Source organism: Aquarana catesbeiana, linkage group LG12 (genome assembly GCF_042186555.1).
Source record: "Aquarana catesbeiana isolate 2022-GZ linkage group LG12, ASM4218655v1, whole genome shotgun sequence".
In the NCBI taxonomy this organism is placed as follows: Eukaryota; Metazoa; Chordata; class Amphibia; order Anura; family Ranidae; genus Aquarana; species Aquarana catesbeiana.
The window spans coordinates 179,802,193-179,809,646 of NC_133335.1; the positions used below are offsets into that span (position 1 = coordinate 179,802,193).

The following is a 7,454-nucleotide window of genomic DNA, read 5'->3' on the forward strand; positions in this document are numbered from 1 at the left end:
AACATAATTTTTTTCTCACCTTCTTTGTTCCCTTGCACCTCTGCTTTTCTAGAACTGGAGTTCTATTCCAGTACCCCTTGCGGAGAAACAGAGGGCTTCCTCCACAACACCATAGGCCCATTATCTCCCCATTGATGATCATATGTCTTAAACTGCTAAGACTCTACACCCTACCCAGTCAGAAACTATATAGGAGAGTTTTTCTAATTAAACTTATTTACTGTAATTACTGTAATCTCTTTTGTGTAACTATTTTGTATACAGTATTATGTTAATTGCTGTTATTTCTGCAGATGCATTTTTCATGCGACTGTGCCATATGAATCCGCCTCTCAGTGCTGAAACAAAGGGCCAATGATACCGTTGCCATTCTGCCCACTATCCCTACCCGGCACAGGGGGGGGCCATGACGCAACATCATGGCCCGAATACCCCGAAGGCGTCAGATCTTATTTTGATGCCCCGGGATTTCCTACTGTGTCGGTGGTTATAAGCCCTAATTTTGATGTTCTGCCATTCGCTCAATGACAGTACAATCATCATAAAGAGGTTTGGGCATATTTAAGAATAAAAATCCCCCTTCACATTCTCTTATTATATATATTTCATATTTCATCAGTACTATCCCCATTTCAATCAATTCTTTGCAATTCTTTTATACAATTTTTCTTCCTTCCTTTTTCCATCTCTAAATGAGGGAGTATAGACCTGCTACTTTTTGTCATACTTATCACTGTATATCTTGGTGACATCTATGACATCAGCATAGAACAGTACCCCATACACCGCTGTGCATAGTCTGATACTTTTTTGTCAGACAGCGGGGCTACTATGCCCCGATGCCCGGTTTAACATGAATAAGACTGCTCAATAGCGCTGTGGAGTCACACGGCGCCCCTCCCTCTTTTAGGAACTGACGTCGGGGCCATGTGACCCCAACGTCATATGCACATTGCCCCGGCAACCAGACGCACCTCTCTCCCCGCCTCACCCCGTGCCCATATTACATGGGCTACGTGTAAGCAATAGGCTTCACGTCACGGGGAGGAGAAAAGGAAGGAGGAGGTCCAAGCGTCTGCTACCTAGATAACAGGGAAGCTTGTGGACGCTTCCCCTCAATACATTGTACAAAGGTGCTTCCTCTAAACAGTGACAGCAGCCAATTGAAGTCGCACCCCCTCCACTGCACCACCAATGAATGTGAGACTCTACCTAGAATAGGGCTACGCCCATCACTTAGCCACGCCCACACCCCATATATTAGGACGCCAGGGATGGCCACAGGCAGCATTCCACAACTGGCTTTGTTACAGAGAGGTACTCCAGGACCGGAGCTCCCTGCCACTTGGAACAATACACCTGACACAATCAATTTAAGGTATTTGATCTCTTTTACTCTATGATGGCCCTGGGGAACCTTATTTCCCCTACGAATCACCATTATTTCCATTCTTTGACCTCTTTGATGTTCAATTTCTTAGCATTTCCCTTATACCTTCATGTTTTTCAGTTGTTTAATTATCACGACTGCCAAATACTGGTTTCTTCACAATATACCAGGCCATCCCGTAGAGGATATTTGAGCAGCATTGACAATCACGTGTTAGGACCCCTGCCAGCACTGGGAAAGCGATTTTTCACAGTTAAATGCAAATGTAAGTCGCATATAATACTTTTCTGTTGTAATGCGATTTCTGTAGTCGCAAATGTAAGTCGCATATAATACTTTTCTGTTGTAATGCGATTTTCTGTAGTCGCAAATGTAAGTCGCATATAATACTTTTCTGTTGTAATGCGATTTCTGTAGTCGCAAATGTAAGTCGCATATAATACTTTTCTGTTGTAATGCGATTTCTGTAGATATAGGTAACAAACAAATATTTAAGTATATACCAATAATCATGCTGTTACTTAAAATTTTAGAATGTGATGCAGTCCCTCCCTGAGGAAGACTTTATCCCTACAATAAGTTGAAACGCGTTGGAAATCTGCTATCAGGACGCCATCACACCTATCGGGGGTGGTACTTGTAACTAGCAGTAGGATGCATCATATGTTTCCATATATCTGATGTTTTTATAATTATTCTTAACTAGATCAATGTGTATGTTCATGTATATCCTATTCGTTTTTGTATCAATAAACTTCTTTTTAACTATAATTCAACACTGCCAATTTCTGCATTGCCCTTAAAATCCCATTTTGAGGTACACATCTAGTTCTAAAAATTACAAGGGATGTTGGCAATGACACGGCCAACCCTCTGAGTCATACATTTATGTAGGCACTGAATCTCTTGCTGATGGCGGATGGAAATGACTGGTAGCGAAACTCGCAAGGTGAACAGGAAGCGGCTGACCGCAATCCCTGAAAGGTGTGGGTTGTCTCCGCTTAGCTGAGTGGTGCTGGGCTGCTGCGTAGGGTCCCTGGACTTAATAGTGGTGGACCACGTGGCTGTCTCTGCTCCTGGCTCCCCTCTGGCATCCTCACTCCTTAGACTCCAGGCAACACTCTCCTGGCAGTCTCTGGAAAAGCTTGGCTTTCTTCCTCTCTGATGCTGCCAGAGTCTGTCTCTCTCTCTCTTTCCCTTCTCAGCAGTTTTCCTCACATCCTGTCACCTCACCACACTCTCTCTCCTCTGATGTCTCTCTTCCATTCCCTCAGACAGCTCTCCCTCAGATCCCTTTCCTGGGCTTTCTGTATCTCTGGCTGCTCATTGGTCCTCTCTCTTCAGCCAATGGGAAGGGAGGGGTACTGGAGTTTCGGCAGCTGGGATCCACTTAGCGACCCTCTCTGTCCTTTCCTTCTCCCACACTGTAACAGGAGACCATGGAGGCCAAGCGGTGGGTGAAGATAAACTGACAGCCCACGCTCTCCCCTTGTCCCAACAATCTGCTGCCCGGGGGACCCGAGCGGGGGTGGAAACAGAGCGAGCGGTGGGCAAGAGAGGAGCAGCTTCTCTCTCCCTCTCCTAACTTGCAAGAAACTCCAGTCTTGCGCTGTGGCTGTGCTCCGAGTGGGGGGGGGGACCCATAGCACAGACTCTCCATTGTCTCCCTGCTGCTCTTATCTGTCTGTGGAGGGGGGACTCTGCAACCCCGCTACACACTCCCCCCACCAGAGAACCTTTTGTCCTCCTAAGGAGTGACAGAGCATATATATATATATATATATATATATATATATATATACATACAGTATATAATGTCCACAACCTGTTACATGCTTTAAAAAATACATTGGGAGGTAATACAGGTTAGTATATGTATGAAAACAAGCAATTTGTATGAACCTGGCAAGGGAACCTCCCACCATTTGTCATAAGAGGTGAGTTTGTTTTGCTCACAAGCCACCGATATTGGGATGGCGCACCTAGATGTGCCAGGGGGTGAGTTGGAGTCGCCCTCCACTAAATCTGTAGTGAGAAGAGTCGGCAGGCTGTGCGTTCTCTGAGATGTGAGAATCACTGCTTCAGAACTTTCACCTAAAGTATCGTATGTCAGCCTTTTTGGTGGGCAAATTGTTTTCTTTCCTCTCTGCTCTTTGGGCTGAGGAGGTTTGAGTATAGTAGCCTCTTTCTCTGATGCTGCAGAAGGTTGGGGAGCTTCTATGTCCTCTATAGTTGGGGAACTCGGAAAGTCTCCTTGGCTTGCCAAGGGTTGTCTCTGTGGGATGAACTCCGGAGCCTTAGGCCTGAGGGTTCCCGCATCTGCTTCTCTGGGAGTAAAGGGAGTGGTAGTCTCTGCCAGCGTAGACTGCCACAGCCAATCCATGCCCATTTCTTCATCCTCACCGTCTTCTGCATCTATGTTTGGTTGCAAGGATTGGGACCTGGTTACTGGTCTCTCTGTATGTTCCATCAGATGCTGGAAAGTTGATGGAGCTCCGTTAAGGCCTTGGGGCATCCTGTCAAACTCATAAAATACCAGTGGGCAAATAAAGGCTGTCTTTTATCTATCCTCATAAATGGGAACTTGATAGTACCCACTGTTCAGGTCTAGAACACTGAACCACTGTGCTCCAAACAGGCATTTAATATCATCTTCTCTCCATGTGGTAGTGTATTGGTCAGGAATAGTTCTTCGCTTAAGTGTTCGGTAGAGTCAATACATATCCTTAGGTAACCATTCTTCATCCTCACTACCATTTACAGAAGAGGCATCAAAACACTTTGTCACTCTCAAATGACGCCTGTTCGCTTCAACTCTGCCAATTGTTCACAAAGGTCTTCCAGATCACACAACAAATCCATCAAGCATTTTCTATAAAAGGGCTTGTCTTCCTGAAGGCAAATTCTGTGTTGAGCACTTTTTGTGCATTCCACATCAAAGTAATTTTTGCAGAAAATCTCTTGCCATCTCAAAAGTTGGGCTTAGGCTCTCTCGCTGTCAGGGCTGGGCTCAGCCCTTCCTTCTCTGAGCTGGCCACTCAGCTGTCGGCTATTTGCCAGCTCCTATCTCTCCACAGGTACTCAGCTTTTGATGATATCCTGCTCGTCAGTACTGCTTACTTAGGCCATTAAGTCCAAAGGATCTCTGCCTTCGCCTTGGTCAACATCACGAAAACTCCTGCGATCCTGTTCAAGACTTGCTTTGCTGACATCCCTTCTGGCTCCAGATCCTGCTTGTTGTTCCACTACATTGATCCCTGACTTCTGGCTTGGCTGACTATCCGTTCCGGTTACTGAAATTTGGCTATGTTTTGACTACGTTTGTTCTTTTTACTTTTATTATTAAACAAGTGTGATTTAACTGTACTTCTGTCTTGGCCTGATTTCATGGTTTCTGACAGTAGGCGAAGGCCATGAAATCAGAAGATGTAGTCAATCCACTTGTTTGAAATATCTTTTCCAGATTGGATGAACTGGATAACTGCATGGATCAGTTTGCCATTCCCACACGCTTCTGCTGCCAAGTGCCTCGTGTCCATCGAACAGAGTACGAGAACTGTTGCCGTCTACGCCATTGAATTCCGTACTCCTGGCAGCAGAGGTTGCATGATACAATGAGGCCCTCGTGGCTGCTTTTTCTCATGGTCTCTCGGATACCATCAAGGATGAGATAGCAGCCCGAGATATATCTATTGAGCTGGAGAAGTTGATCACGTTTGCCATCCTCATTGACTCCAGACTCAGAGACTATTTTAAGGAGCGCTTGCAGAATGCTTCCTGTACGTTTGTCTCCAAGCTTTGCAGTCCCAACCGTGCCTCCCTCAGCTTCCATGCCTCCCGGTACAGAGTCGGTCAGTGAAGGTGAACCCATGCACTTGCGTTTCACACCTCTGCGGATGAGAGAACCTTTAGGAGGAGAGAGAGATTGTGGCCAGGCAGGTCCTGTCACGGACAGACCTTAGGTGGCGTTGTTTCATCCCCAGTTATCCAGAAGGATAAGCCCCTGGTTCCGGTTACCCTTTCTTGGGCTGAGTCGTTCGTCAAGATGCAGGCTCTAATCGACTCTGGTGCTGCAGGCCTGTTCATTGGTGCTGCCTTTGTATCGAAGCACTCGATTCCGCTGCAGCTGCGTGACACTCCACTTGTCATTGAGGCTCTTGACGGGAGACCTCTACAGCCTGCCCATGTGACTCATGAGACGGTTCTGTTGTCCATGACCGTAGGGGCTCTTCACCATGAGATAATCCAATTCCAAGTTCTTTTCTCACCTAAGTTTCTATTGGTTATCCTTGGTTACAGAGGCACAACCCTTCTTTTGATTGGCTCTGTGCTGAGGTTCTCTTCTGGTCACCACAATGCAGTGAGACATGCTTCCAGAAGGTAGCCAAGGTCCTGTGCACCTCTTCACTCACCTCTCTGCCGGAGGAGTACCGCGATTTTAGTGATGTCTTTGACAAAGGTCAAGCCGGTAATTTGCCTCCACATCGGCCATATAATTGTGCAATTGACCTTCAACCCGGTGCCATACCCCCTCGTGGCCGGGTTTACCCTTTGTCGGTCTTGGAGGATAAGGCTATGGAGGAGAATGTTGCAGGCACACTTTCTCGAGGTTTCATCTGCAAATCTTCATCTCCCGCTGGTGCTGGTTTCTTCTTTGTGAAGAAGAGTGGTGAACTGAGACCTTGTATTGATTATAGGGGTCTTAATCGTTTCACGATTAAGAATACCTATCCAATTCCGTTGATTACAGAATTATTTGACCGCCTCCAAAGGAGCAACGGTTTTCACAAAGCTTGATTTGAGAGAGGCATACAATCTTGTGAGGATTAAGGAGGGCAACGAGTGGAAAACTGCGTTTAATACCAGAACAGGCCTTATGAGTACCTCGTAATACCTTTTGGCCTTTATAACACCCCGGCAGTTTTCCGGAAATGTATTAACAATGTTCTCCGAGATTTGTTGCAGTTATGTGTGGTGGTTTATCTGGATGATATCCTCATATTTTCCAGGTCCCTGGAGAGCCACCACACAGATGTCTGTCATGTGCTTCAGGAACTAAGAGAGAACAATCTCTATTGTAAACTGGAGAAGTGCGAGATCCATTGTGAACAGGTTAAATTCCTGGGTTATGTCATTTCCACTACTGTTTTTTAGATGGACCCAGAGAAACTTTCAGGAGTTCTACAGTGGCCCTGACCCGTGGGTTTACGTCCTCTACAGCGTTTCCTGGGCTTTGCCAACTATTATCAGAAGTTTATTCGTAAATCTTGTCTTGTCTCTGGTCAAGCCCTTGACTGATATGACCAGAAAGGACGGTAACCCACAGAGTTGGTCTCCGGAGTCCATTAGGGCCTTTGAGAGTCTCAAGGCTGCCTTTGTTTCTGTTCCTGTGTTAGCACATCCTGATCCTACGTTACATTTTATCCTTGAGGTTGATGCTTCTGAGACTGGTGTTGGTGCCCTTCTGTCTCAACGTCCTACATCATGAGAGCGCTATGCATCCTTGTGGCTACTTTTCCAAGAAATTTTCACCTGCGGAGTGCAATTACGAGATTGGTGACAGAGAGCTGTTGGCGATCATTCTAGCCCTGAAAGAATAGAGACATCTCCTCGAAGGTACCACTCTGTCGGTTCTCATTCTTACTGACCATAAGAATCTCACATTCTTGTCTGAGGCTAAACGCCTCTCCCAGAAGGGGGCGATGGGTGTTTTTTTTGTAAAGTTTCAATTACATTGTCTCATTCTTACCCGGTACTAAGAATGAAAAGGCTGACGCCTTGCCACGACAATTTTCCTCCACTTCCAAGTTGGAGTCGGTTCCGGTTCCTGTGATTTTCTCCTGATTGTATTCTGGGTCGGTTCGCATCAGTCTCACTTCTCCTTTGGGTGACAAAATTCTTGCTGCTCAGGTCCATGCTCCTCCCGAGAAACCTTGTGACCACTGCTTTGTCCCAGAGAGTCTCCGTACTGCCGTGCTCCAGACTTACCATTCTCCCAAGGCTGCTGGCCTCCCTAGGAAGAATTAACTCTTTTGGGCCATTTCCCAACAATTCTGGTGGCCTA

General features: G+C 46.2%; 1 long non-coding RNA gene across 1 annotated transcript; it reads left to right on the plus strand.

Moving 5' to 3' along the window:
- Positions 1 to 229: 229 nt before the first annotated feature.
- Positions 230 to 2,255, plus strand: LOC141114167 (uncharacterized). The gene is made up of 3 exons (XR_012236883.1): positions 230 to 1,378; positions 1,511 to 1,655; positions 1,924 to 2,255. It is a non-coding gene; the product is annotated as an uncharacterized lncRNA (long non-coding RNA).
- Positions 2,256 to 7,454: the final 5,199 nt, after the last annotated feature.